This window comes from Macaca fascicularis, chromosome 11 (genome assembly GCF_037993035.2).
Source record: "Macaca fascicularis isolate 582-1 chromosome 11, T2T-MFA8v1.1".
Classification (NCBI taxonomy): domain Eukaryota; kingdom Metazoa; phylum Chordata; class Mammalia; order Primates; family Cercopithecidae; genus Macaca; species Macaca fascicularis.
The window spans coordinates 72549222-72562716 of NC_088385.1; the positions used below are offsets into that span (position 1 = coordinate 72549222).

The 13495-nt window shown below is 40.5% G+C and overlaps 1 pseudogene; it reads right to left on the reverse strand.

Moving 5' to 3' along the window:
• Positions 1 to 9729: 9729 nt before the first annotated feature.
• LOC107126729 (small ribosomal subunit protein uS2B-like) lies at positions 9730 to 10641 on the reverse strand (annotated as a pseudogene).
• Between the last annotated feature and the right edge of the window lie 2854 nt (positions 10642 to 13495).

Genomic DNA, 13495 nt, shown 5'->3' on the forward strand with positions numbered 1-13495 from the left:
GTAGATTATAAATATACTATATCCTTTTTGTATGTAGCTAACAGTGCTGGCAAGGTAATACAAATTTAGGATAATGAAAAGGGATAAAATAAGAGAATTTCCAAGAAGATATGAACCACTTGTTGTATATATGTCCCATATACCTGACATGAACTTCCCACCTTTTCAGTTTCCCCAAATTTTATCTCCTTTTTAAGTCTCTGCAATTTATTATTACAACTCATTTGTTCATCTTTTAACAAGTAACTTAAGTTCCACTTTGAGCAAGTTCCTAGCAACATAAAAGAAACTCTGGAGAGTGAATTTAGAAGAATGGAGGACACAGCTGGATGAATAGTGTTATGGACTGCATGTTTGTAATCTCCCAAAATTCATATGTTGAAACTTTAACCCCCAGTGGAATGGTAGTAAGAATGGTGTCTTTGGCAGGTAATTAAGTTTAATTAAGATCACGAAGATGGAATCCTCATAATAGGATTAGTATACTTATAAGAAGAGAAAAGACTAGCACGTGCAATCTCTGCCATGTGAGGACACAGCAAAAATACAGCTGTCTGCAAACCAGGAAGAAGGGACTCACCAAGAACCCAATCATGAAGCACCCTGATCTTGAACTTCCAGCCTCTAGAACTGTGAGAGGTAAATATTTGTTGTTTAAGCCACCCAGCCTATGGTATTTTTGTTATAGCAGTCCAGATTGACTAAAATAAATAGGGATTTAAAAAAATGGCTACATTTGCTTATGAATGAATTGATAATTACTTTCCCTCCACATTTTTGATTGTACTTTATTTATTTATTATTATTTTGAGTTAGATATTTTTCCTCCCTTTGTTGCCCAGGCAGGTCTCAAACTCCTGGGCTTAAAAGATCCTCCCACCTCTCAAATGTACTTTAAAATAAGCATATAGTCAACTTTAAAAGAAGACAACCTACTCCAGTCTCCCTACAACTGATCATGCAAATTGTCTGCCATGTAAAGGAGTTCAAAACAAGCCTGGCCAACATGGTGAAACCCTGTCTCTACTAAAAAAAAAAAATACAAAAAATTAGCTGGGCAGGGTGGCAGGTGCCTGTAATCCAGCTACTTGGGAGGCTGAGGCAGGAGAATTGCTTGAACCCAGGAGGTGGATGTTGCAGTGAGCCGAGATCATGCCACTGCACTCCAGCCTGGGCAACAAGAGTGAAACTCCATCTCAAAAAAAAAAAAAAAAAAAAAAAAAAAAAAAAAAAATTACTAAGCATTCAAAGTACACAAAGAAGTAGGAAAATGTGACCCAAAATCAAAGAAAAAAAAGTAGTCAATAGAAGTAAATACTGAGATGACACAGATGTTAGAATTAGATGACAGAGACTTTGTAGCAGCTGCTAAAAATACATTCAAGGACTTCAGGAAATGATAGACATAATGAGTGAATAGATGGGAATTTTCAACAGAGAATTGGTAATAAGTAAAGAAACAAATGGAAATTCTAGAACTGAAAACTGTAATATCTGAAATGAAACATTCATTGGATGGGCTTAACAGCAAATTGGAGGCTACAGAACAAAGGTCCAGATGAATAGAAGCTATTTATTCTGTAATATGAAGAGAAACAACAATTTTTAAAAAAATGAACAGGGCTTCTGTGAGTACTCGCAAAATGCCAAGCAGCCTAACATATATGTTGGAGTGTCAGAAAGAGAAAAGAAAAAGAATGGAGCAGAAAAAAAATTTTGAGAAAAATAATAACCCGGATTTTCCCAAATTTGGTTAAAAAACATGAAAGCAAACCCCTAAAATTGACTAAAAAATCAAAAAAGATCTGCACACCACAAACAGGATAAATACCAGCAAAACCACATTTTAGCACATCATAGTCAAACTGCTAAAAACAAAAGACAAAGAGAAACGTCTATGAACAGTCAAAGGAAAAAAGAAAAACTATACACAGGGGAATGATGATGTAAACCACGGCTGATCTCTCCTCAGATACAATGGAGGCTGAAAATGAGTAGAGATTACTTTTATAAAATGGAGAAAAGAGGAAATGAGTGAGGAAAAGGAAGAAAATAAGAACAATTGTGGGCAGCAAAATAGTAAGCAAACTTCTAAGATCCTGGAAGTGGATTTGAGGGTGTCTTATAGAAGCAACTTGGTGGCTCTGTCTAACCTAGAGAATATAAATGAAGAATCATGTATGAAACCCTACCTCAAGGATCTTACAGTGTCACTGTAGTGTTTGATTAGGTGTAATAAGGTCAAAGAAAGAAGGGACAGAGATAAGCTGGAGCCTTCCACAGGGAAAGCTGAAAGGGAGATAGGTTGGAGGAGAGATGAAAGTATGCTTGAAGAGGAGTCAGATCTGCATAGAGGTGACACATCAGAACAGGGGACCAGCACTAGCAAAGGTGGCAGAATGGGCGTAATATCATTAGGAACCTGACCCATGTGGAAGTGGGCAGGAAGGAGGAAGCGAAAAGGGTAGGGATGATCATGCCTTTTCTTTCTTTCTTTTTTTCTTTAATTGAGATGGAGTCTCATTCCATCACCCAGGTTGGAGTGCAGTGGCATGATCTTGGCCCACTGCAACCTTCCCCTCACTAGTTCAAGGGATCCCCTCACTTCAGCCTCCTGAGTAGCTGGGACTACAGGGATGCGCCACCATGCCCAGCTAATTTTTGTATTTTTAGTAGAGATGGGATTCGCCATGTTGGCCAGACTGGTCTTGAACCCCTGACCTCAAGTGATCCTCCTGCCTTGACCTCCCAAAGTGGTGGGATTACAGGCATGGGCCACTGCGCCTGGCCCCTTATTTTCTTCTGTATTTTTATGGATTATCTGTGTGGGGCTGTAGGTAATATGGATCGGGATTAAATGTTGCTGCTCTGAAATCACACTGCCTGGGTTCAAAGCCTCTGTTGGCCGTTTACTAGCAAGCTACTGGGGGAAGTTACTTAACCTCTTGGATTTTTCAGTTTCTTTACTTGTAAATAGATAACAAAACTATGTCACAGAGGTGCAGTGAGAATTGGATATTAAAAATGTATGTAACACTCTTAGAACCATGTCTGGAATACAGTAAATGTTCAGTATACTGAACATTCGCTGTTATTTTTAACTTGGGTTCTCAATAAATATTTGTTGACTTATTATTGGAGGGATTGGTGGTATCAGCTGAAGCAAAGTGGTTGTTCCAAAGAAGGGCAAAAATACATTTAAGTCACCTGGGATATAGGAAAGTCAACTCACAAAAAAGGAAGCTACTTCTGAAGTAGTCTTGTCTACCTGTCATCAGTTGTCTTTGGATGGTGTAAATGAGACATGCAAGGCAACAACATTTCATTGGAGGAGAAGGTTGAATGTGTTGATTTCAGGAGAGAAAATCTTTAAAGAAGGGAGGCCTTAACCTTGTCTGCAACCAGGTCATGTGATTTTTTAACATCATCTGAAATATACCTATATAAGCCTGGATTTATTGCTTAGCAGAGTCACCTCTAAGGAAAAAAATAAACTCTCACAGCCTGTGCAAATGAAGAAATTAATTTATTTAGGAGATGGGGTCTTGCTCTGTCAACCAGACTGGATTGCAATGGCACCATCACAGCTCACTGTGGCCTGGGCCTCCTGAGCTCAAGGGATCCTCCTGCTTCAGCCTCTGGAGTAGCTGGGACCACAGTTACATGCCACCAAGCCCAGCTAATTTTTAAAATGTTTTGTAGAGACAATATTTCCTTGTATTGCTGGTCTCAAACTCCTGGGCTCAAGCAATCCTCCCATCTTGGCCTCACAAAGTGTTGGGATTATAGGTGTGAGCCATTGTGCACAGTCTCAAATGAAGACTTGAAAAGTAAAATCAGGCGGGGCGCGGGTGGCTAACATCTGTAATCCCAGCACCTTGGGAGGTCGAGGCAGGTGGATCACCTGAGGTCAGGAGTTCGAGACCAGCCTGGCCAATGTGGCAAAACCCTGTCCTTACTAAAAGTACAAAAAAATTAGCTAGATGTGGTGGTGCGCACTTGTAGTCCCAGCTACTTGTGAGGCTGAGACAGGAGAATCGCTTGCACCCGGGAGGTGGAGGTTGCAGTGAGCGGAGATTGCCCCATTGCACTCCAGCCTGGGCAACAGAGGGAAACTCCGCCAAAAAAAAAAAAAAAAAAAAGAAAAAGTAAAAAAAAAGAAAACGAAAATCAACGGTGCCTGTTGATCTACCTACCAACTGCTATAAGAAATTGCTGTTTTCCTCACAGAACCATAGTCAGTACAGAAAGAGAAAAGTGGCTCAAGTTTCATACCTTTTTTTTTTTTTTTTTTTTTTTTTTTTTTGAGACAGAGTCTGTCTCTGTCACCCAGGCTGGAGTGCAGTGACGTGATCTCAGCTCACTGCAACCTCCGCCTCCTGGGTTCAAGCCATTCTTCTGCCTCAGCCTCCCGAGTAGCTGGGACTACAGGCGTATGCCACCACATCCAGCTAATTTTTGTATTTTTAGTAGAGATGGGGTTTCACCATGTTGCCCAGGCTGGTCTCGAATTCCTAACCTCGTGATCCACCCACCTCAACCTCCCGTAGTGCTGGGATTGCTGGTGTGAGCCAATGCGCCCAGTTGTTTTTACCTCTTTTCCACATATTTATCCTTCTACATAGAAATTCTTGGTCAGGAAATACCAGAATTTTTGGTACATTCTGGAAGTGTCACAACTGACCTAAGATGAAAGGTAAATTAAAATGTCTACATATTTGGGAAAGGTGAGATTCTGGGATTTCATGGAGTCTGGAGTGAATAGAAAATTTGGGGACCTAAAAATTGAACTTACTCCCCCTCTCATTCTATCAGCTGAATGGGCATTTAAGTCATTCCAAGGTTTTAAGAACTGATCCTATTCCTGAGAGCATGTAAATAAATACTAAATTTTATACTTATTTGGTGTAATGGTTGGAGACAAAGGAAATAAAGGAAACCAACATCAAATCATCAGTTTCCACAAGACTTTGAAGATAGACAAGGTGCATTTTATAAATAAATACACTCACCACTCAGAGTTCAGTCTAGGGGAAATCTTTTACCAATATTTTTCAAGCCTCCTCTAGCAGAACCGTTAGCTCTGAAATTTTTGTCAGATACAGGAGAAAAGAAGTGGCTAAGAAGCAAATACTTTCAATAGACATAATGACCAAGTTGGGGCTGCTGTTTTTCTTAGTCTTGAAACTAAACAGATTGAAAACTTTTGACTAAAATACATCCACATCATGTAGAAAAAAGAAAAAGCCAATCCAACAAAGTTATGGTGAAACATACTACCTGAAAAAAATTCTGGATTATCAAGAGTTGAATGTATTATCTGGGTTATCAAGAATTGAATTGAATACAATTCTCAGATTGTAGACTGAAATTTTCTGACATCTGGTCACAGGACTTTGGTTTGTTGATGCCTTGGTAAAATTAGTTCTCCTCTCATTCTCAAGGCATCACCTGGGATTAGTTGGACCCAGACGTCTAAATGATGCTATTTGGATCATATCATCATGGGGGAGCACCACTGAGATGAGCCAGACTGGTCTCTGAACCGCATTCATTTCCTAATTCTCTTCTCTTTTTTCTCTTTGCGCTTAGGAGATCTGGCCTTCTTACCTTCTCTATGGTGTTTGAATAGAAACATCTCTCGGTAGTGCTGTCCCAGGAATTCTGTCCTCACCCTTTCAGCATCAAGTGCAGATGAACCCAACATGTGTGTGAGAGAGAGATAGTGGCAGAGTTACTGAGAAACAAAAACACCTTCCGCAGAGCCCCCTACGTCTGAAATGGCAACGCCATGCTTCCCCTTGAAAGCTGGTTCACATGGAACTTTTATTTTGCTGTGAAACATCTAAACTGCCCCTCCTTTTGGGTGTGTCACAGCCCCTGTGATTTTGATTTGGAGGATTTGATTTGTTTGTGAACTCTTCGTGCTTTCTGTAATGGCTTGACTTTAACAGCTGGATTTTCAGAGACAAGCTGTGGCAATGTCCCTCTTCTCCCTAATACATACACAACCTTTGCTTTACTGAAGATCTTAATCATCACTTTCTTACACAGACAAACTTCTAACTTTCAGGGCTTATGTAAAACACAGAGTGTTCGTCTTTATGTAAAATGATGTCAAGCATCCGAGGCTTTAATAGATTTCTGCAATGCTTTGGTGGTGGGTGTGTGTGTGTGCTGTGCAACCAGGTTTTAAATCCTTAAGGTAAGATTTTAATGAGAACCAACTGTCAAAGGAGCTAATTTTCTGAATTTGTGCCACAACTTTATTTTGAAAACACAAGTTTTGCTAGAACCAGCTAGTTTTGACCGGGCTTAGGAAAAGGGGGCTGTTTTGAGTGTCTGAACAGAATTGAAAAATAAGAGAACCCTCTAAAAGAGAAAGGACATGCTCTTTCTAGGGAAGAAACAGGAGAACTTTCAGCCATCCTGCTAGGCCAGTGTTTTCCCAGCTCTGCAGTACTCTTGTAAATTTGTAAATTTGCCACAGCTCACTTGTAAATTTGCCAGGGTGGCAGGGACACATGACTCTTAGCTGGGAGGAATGCCAGCTATCAGAAGCCCCCAACTCTCAGGAGGGAGAAGGGGGCGGGTGCCCAGAGACCACCCTGGGTTATGTTTATTTTGGGGGATACTTGCTGGTACTGATAGCAAATCTCCCTAGACGGATGCAGCTCACATTGGAATGTCCTGTTGAGAATTCCTCAACTCCCTGGTATCAGACCTAGCACCTTATAAAGTAAATCCTTACATTATAACAAAGGTAAGTACAGCCTTTCCTATCTGGCCTTATATGTCACCTGATCTTTTAGGTTCTTCTGTGCTTGACTCTGTCTCACCAGAAACCCCTTGTTTATTCTGAGCAGACAGAAACCCATAATTCTTATTCATTTTATCCGTTCTCCCCCTCTGTTCTCAAATCCCCTTCATTCCTCTTCGTTCCTGGTTACCTCATTGTCCCTTGGCCTCCAAAGAATCATCTCACACCCATAAGCCAGACAGATTAAAGTCCCTGTTTCCCAAGGTGTGTTTGGTCTGGCTCCAGCTGACCACTGGGATTTTGAGCTGTGATACTATCGTTGAGAGGAAACTCCCTTCCTTTTTATACTAAATGTATGCATTCTCCTGACCCTTAATCTAGCTTGGAGAAAAAAAAAAAAAAAAAAAAACCTATCTATCTTCCCCAACATTTCTGACAGGAAACTTAATGCTCTCTTATCATCCACAAACTTCTCTTGAACCTTTGAGCTCCAAAAGAGAGTATAGATGCCATCTTAGGGATTAGGAATGTTTTGCAGTGTGTTTTTAGGGAATTTTAAATCAATAAATCTCAACCTGGGTGATTCAACCAGTGGATTTACTAAACTCAAGCATGGATGAGTTCAGTAAATCCTGTCTCATTGCCAAGCCCATTGAACTCACCACCTGAGTTCCACAGCAGGTACTCAGAAGAGCAAATTATTCGGCAGTGGTGAAGAAAGATGGGCTTGGGGATTAAGGGAGGTCAAGGAGTGTTTTGTTCTCTTGTGGTAAGGAACGAAGAGAAGAAGAGGAAAAACAGTTCTAGAATAGCCTACTAGCATAACCTTTGCTTTAGAGATGCTGTTTCAGCTGTCATCATTTCATTGGACTTATTTCTCCACCATTTTTGAAGAATAAGCAGGAGTTATGTGCTTCTTGCTTATAAGAAAAATTACTGTTGCTCACTGTAGTTTGTAAGATTCAGGATGGCTTCCAAAGAAAAAGTCGTATGAACATATTATGAGTTAGTTTTTTTGGGCTTTGTGATGCTACAGAATCACATGCATGTCATGACATTCACCACATTTATGACTTTTATTTGGAGAAACACTGGAAATGAACAGTAGCAATGTATCTACGTAGGGAGACTGCAATGTCAAAATCCCGGGGGAATGCTTCCCCCTGTGTCCTCTTATTCATTCCTCCCTCTTTCCCTTCCTCCTTCTTCTCTTTCCTTCCTTTCTTTTGCTTGAGTGAACCAGAGGAAACCATTCATCTGGAAGCCTCCAAATGTAGACTTTTAAAAAATTTAGTCCTTGGCAGATCCTTGCAAAGTTTCAGAACAATCAGCCATTTACATGCATACATACACGCATGTGCACAATGCAACGAGCCCACTCATCACTTAAAACTATACGGGGATTTAAAACAATGTTTAGATGCTTTAATTAAATAGTAAATTTTTGGTTTGTGTTGGATCTCTTATTTTATTGGCTAGGTAGTTTGGGGTGCAGCGGTGACAGAAGTTTAAGAAACGGAGTAGAAAGGTGAGGGCAGACTAGCCAGAATTGTCCTTTCTCTAGTCCCCTGTGCTAATTCTTGCATTTTGTGATTGTGGCATGTCTGCTGTGCTCTGAGTACAGAACTCCAGCATATGTCCAACTGTCTGCACAAGTGGAAGAAAGGAGGTCTTTTACAAGACTAGTGTTGACAGCAATGCTGTCAATTAATGTAGCCATAGCAAACTATTCATCAAATTTATGTCTGCACATGGCTTTCTTTACCTTAAATTCAGGCACTTGTTTTACCTTCCTTACATCTATTTTAATCAAGTAGCCAAGTCACCTGAAAAAATCTATAGACTTTTGAAACCATACATTCAAGATTAATGTCAAAACAAAGGAGATGAAACACATGCAATTTTTTTCTAAACACAGAATGCAAATAATCAAACTGAGAAGGTTCCCAGTCTTCTTGTTTCCAAATGAATCATCCATTTCATGGTTGATTGTACTTCGCAAGGTGGCTGCAGTAGATATCCCATCATACATACTCTTCTTAAATTTGATGTTGACACTCTTCTCATAAACCTGACAGGGCCTTTGACTATGGTGGAAGTGACACTATGTGACTTCTAAGGCTAGGCCACAAAGAAAGATCTAGTTTCTACCTGGCTCTCTTAAGACAGCTGCTCTTAGGACCCTGTCACCATGCTGTGAGGAAGCCAAGCAGCCAAGAGAGAGACCACATGTCGGTGTTCCAGCTGATGACCTCAGCTGTGGTCCCTCTGGTCAGCCTGGAGCTTAGAGTCATCTGAAGGTTACTGTGTGGGAGTAACCATCCGATGATTCCAGGTTCCAGAAGTCATTCTCAGCATCTAAGCTGAGCTGTCCCTGCTAAGCCTTGCCCAAATTGCAGATCTGTGAGATGGAGAAAAAGATTTATTGTAAGCCACTAAGTTTTGGATTTTTCTTATTCACCAATAGGTAATTCCACCTCTGAGCTCTCCCCTTCTACTGGGAGTTTGCTGTTGGCCCTAATAATTTCATACGTTTAAACATACACTTTTAAAGAAGCCATCTAAACTGGGATCTTGAGTTCCTAAGATTTAGCCACAGGAAAAGTTCCCTGCAAAATGAGTGCTGTGAACGAAGAAAAAAGAAGTTAAAATCTAATGGAGCTATCATTAATAATGCAGCAACAGTCACCATTCCTGGGTACCTACAGTACTCCACCATCTATCACATTAGAACAGAGATAAATTGGAAAATGCTTCTTGACAGAGCAAGTTGTTTTCAAAAGATCAGAAAACGAGAAATCTAAAGAAAGAAGGATGGAAAGAGCAACAATGTGATATGAGCTATGCCATCGACTTAGGATGACTCTGGTCTTTGCATCACAGAATTTTATTCTTTATTTTTTAGAAACTGATGTTTATTTTCTGTCAACCTTATTTTCATGTTGCTTAAGAGTCCATGCAAGAACAGCTTAAGACCATTCAGTGGTTGCTCCTACCCATTCAGTGGCCTGAGCAGTGGGAGCTGTGGACCAGTCTTCCGTGGCAGGCTGAGCGCTCCAGTCTTCAGTAAGAACTGCTGAATAGGCACAGAGGGTACCTGCATGTCTTCAGACCAGTCTGCAACTTCAGACTGAGTAGCAGTAAACTCAGGAGCTGGAACAGTCCATTTGCCCTGAAATTCCTTCTTGGTCACAGCCTTTTCAGCAGCAGCCTGCTCTTCTTTTTCAATCTCTTCAGGATCTCTGTAGAAGTAGAGATTAGACATGACCTCCCATGGGTGTTGCAGGAAATGGTGCCGCCCATGGGGAGAACTTCCCAGGCCAGCATCCACCACATCTCACCCACTGAGGGAGCTCCCTTGTTGTTGCATGTGATGGCAATGTCCACATGGTGTAGAGGAGAATCTGTGTTGCACAAAGCAGTGGCAGGTAGGTTAACACAAGATGCCCCTCTGAGAGACTGGTGGTCAGTCCTGGGGTCAGAAATCACAAGAAGCTGTGGCTCCCAGTAGTCTGCCTGTATCTGGTTAGGAAGGTTCAAGGAGTGAAGCAGTCAGCAATTGGAGTGGCTCCAGTGGCAGCAGCAAACTACAGCATGGCTTTCTGGCCAGTATTCCTGGGGGATATGACACTGACATCAGCAGGGTTTTCAATAACAACAATGGCATGAATTGCCAGCCGAAGCTTCTCCCAAGTCCTCTTCAGATTTATGCTGTAGATGCCATCTCTTTTCCTTTTATAGATGTACTGTTCCATTTGGAAGTCAAAGTTGGTGCCACCTAAGTGGGTTCCTACTGCGAGGAAATTAAGGACATCCTCCTCCTTCATTTGCAGGATATCAAGGGCTCCAGACATTGTGAAAGTTTCTCTTTAAATTATGACAGGAACCTGAAATTAAGAACAACGTCATATGGACCCCTCTGTAGGTAGCGCGGAAACGCTGCCTCACAGAATTTTAGAACCTCAAGATTATAAGAGATCAACTAGTTTGGGTCTGATTAACCTCTCTTGTCAAATCCCTGAGTCCCATCTGCAAAGAAAAAATATCATCTAGTTTCTGTTTAAATATCTTTGATATCAGAGAAAATCCTCTTAATTTCTCAAAGAAGTTAGGTGTTAAAGGATTCTTCCTTGGGTTAAGCTAAAACCATTCTCCCTGCAATTTTAACATTTGGTTTTATTGTGAAGTTGTATCTTTTGCAGGAGGTTTGGTTCTATAGCCACATGAGGCAGCAATTGAATATGGCCAAACATGGTCTTGAAAGTTCCTCAGGAAAGCAACCCAGCCATTATTAGCCTATGATTTGTTAGCCAGCATTCCTGTCATGTTGGAACTGATGACTGTTTCTTTGGTTGAAAAGCAGAAAATGTAGTTGGTTTGCATAATGGAGATGGAGGCATTTAAAAAAATATGAATTTTACAAAGCTAGAATTACACTCAGACTGGGGAGATACTTATGTTCTGAGAGGCAAAATGGACCTGAGATGGGAGAGCTCATGCTTCCTGGCTCCTGCCCATTCTGGGGCACATATACACTCATTAAGCAGAATGACTGAAGGAGCCACCCACACTACTTACTTGTATTTTTCTCTAAAAATAGGATTATTTTTGCAGAGCTCATCCAATTGAATGAGTGTCCATTAAACACACTTATGACATACACCACTGTAGGCCTGTCCTCTAGAGCTCCATACAGCAAGTCTCATGTTATCTCCAGGAGAGCATTTTGAAGACAGTGATTAGAATTCTCAAGTCAGCTCCACACGAAGCACTATCATTCCTTCAAATGTTTCTCATAGAACATATTTTTGAGCCCCTACTCACTTGTATTTCTTCTCGGAACACAGCTGAACATGTGTCCATAAGTATAAATTCCTGGACTGTTCAAACTGTGCACATGGGATCGGGTCAGCATGGAATAGAGGAGACGGACACATCTTTCCTTCTGAATTCTGACTTCCCTTATGCCAGCCAAAAAATGCATTTGAATTTTGGCAACAAAATCCTACTGTGGTATTATAGTTATCAAAATCCCAAGTGCTTTGAACTATTGAAACGGGCAGAAAATGAAATAGCAGACATTCATGAACTCATCACCAAGATTAACATGTTAACAGCTTTGCCTTATTTACCTCAGATTACTAAATCTTTCTTTACATGGGTTTTTATTTGCCCGATTCTCCCGTATACCGTATTTCTGCACCCATCTAATCACCCTGTCAAGAGTTACGGATTCAACAATTATTTCTTAAATTCCTACTGTGTCCTCTTTGGGGTCTTAATTTTGTTGTTTAAATGCGTTATGTATTATCTCAGACTCATATTCACAATTTTCATTAGGGACCCTGTACACACAACTTTTTTTACAAAAATAAATGGGACAGGTTGATGACAGAGCTCTGGGATCCACCACTAATGACATCCTGTAGACTGGCTGAAGCATTATTTCATCTCTATGACCCTCTTGTGCCTTTGTTTATGTCGTTTCTTTCTCCTGGAATGGCTTCTTGTTTCCTTCTTCCATCTGACCAACTTATGTTACTTAACCCCTTGAGGTTCAGTGTTGGCTCTTCCAGGAACCCTTCTCTGATCATTACCTGCTAGGTGAGGTGCTCTATCTTTGTGCATCTCTTTAGGGTAGTATCTCTGCTCTACAGTCTTCATTGGCTATCCTGTCTATCTTCCTACTCATATTTAAGTCCTTTAAGGGCAAAAATATCATTATGTTTTCCTTTATATTCTTAACCCTTATCAATGTGCCAGAACTTCAAAAGTACCAGATCACATCAGATGCTCAAAAATGCTTGTTAAATAAATATATAACAATAAAACAATTTAGGCAAATCTTTCTTCCTTCCTTCCATTACAGAGATACTTTCCACAATACCTCTGATAGATCATCACTTCCATCATGGAGAATTTGCTACCTAACAGGAGAGCCGATTCCCTATTTGAATGGCTCTGGATTTTGAAAGTCTCCAATTAAGCTCCGAATCGGTTTCCTGTAACAACACTGTAAGTTCTCATTATAAATAAGTCAAGTCTCTTTTCTGAATGTCAAAGATTCTTATATGGTATTCCTTGGGGAACTAAGTAGTTTTTAGTGAGTATATTTTACGCACAGCAGGCAGAGCTGGATAAATGATTTTTCGGTGTTCAGAACTGAGGCACTTTCTGGGGCATCCCATTAAGAATTTCTACCCTGAATTCTTTCCAGAAGCTAATTGGGTCTGTGAAGACCACAGAGTACAGGTGTTCCATGTTCTATGCAGCTCACATTCCTACATAAACATGCTGTTACTTTCTCGAGCGTCATAAGCTCCTGGGTGGTCTTAGGGCTGCCTTCAAAGGAAAACAAGTAAGACTTTCCTCTCATTGCTGATCACTTGAAGACCTGGTTAGCATACAACATTCTGGAATCTCTATTTACTGAGTCATGAGTTCTCACCTGAAAGGAAACTTAAATGGCTAACTCTGGCTAATTCCAAACCTCATTGAATAGCCAAAGAGTTGTAGGAAAAGTAAAAGTGAGAGAAACAGGTAACTTCTGTGCTAAGTTCAATGCCTTTCTCTAAGCTCTTGATGTAACTGCAATTGACATTTTCCTCAGGAAATATAGAAGCAAGCCATTTTAAAAAGGATAAAAGTTAGTTTTGGTGTTTTTTTTTTTTTTTTGGTCCCAGGCTGCAGATTTTTCCAAATAGTGGTGAGTTGGCTAAGTTTTATAACAGAGCA